This window comes from Diuraphis noxia, unplaced genomic scaffold, assembly GCF_037042655.1.
Source record: "Diuraphis noxia isolate RWA-SAM2 unplaced genomic scaffold, SU_Dnox_SAM2 contig0001, whole genome shotgun sequence".
Taxonomy (NCBI): domain Eukaryota; kingdom Metazoa; phylum Arthropoda; class Insecta; order Hemiptera; family Aphididae; genus Diuraphis; species Diuraphis noxia.
In genome coordinates this window covers 105,427,501-105,428,023 of record NW_028301711.1, presented here as the reverse complement: position 1 = coordinate 105,428,023, position 523 = coordinate 105,427,501, and positions in this window count along the sequence as shown.

The window sequence follows — 523 nt, the reverse complement described above, 5'->3', positions numbered from 1 at the left end:
CGGAGGCGACCAATGTTTGATGCCGCCGGTATGTGTGTGTAACATGTACGTGTCTGCATCATAACGCGACGACGCTTACGTGCTTGCTTATTACCGCTTACTTACTCGCCTGTCCGTTTAAACCGATTTGTGTTGAAGTGATATTGTTATTTGTGTTTTGCTTATTATAAATTGGAAGATAATAGCGTAAGAATTACAGGTGATATCCCTGCAGTCGAAGGTTGTATCCCTCTGCAGCCTGAAGCAGTCACTACTATTTCTCCAAAAACAAAAAATCAAAAAGGAAAAGTAAGTAATAATGATCATGGTTTTTGCCTTGTGTATCATCATAACAATTATTATCATATTCAAAAACTTGTGTATTCAATATATGATATTTCAAATTGTATTACCTAATATTATTATTTATATGTTTTTTACAGTATGTGACCAGTCGTCAAAAGATAATGATTGTCAATATTTACAAAGACATCATTTCTAACACACCCGACAAAAAATACGTGGACATAATTAACCGAATTAG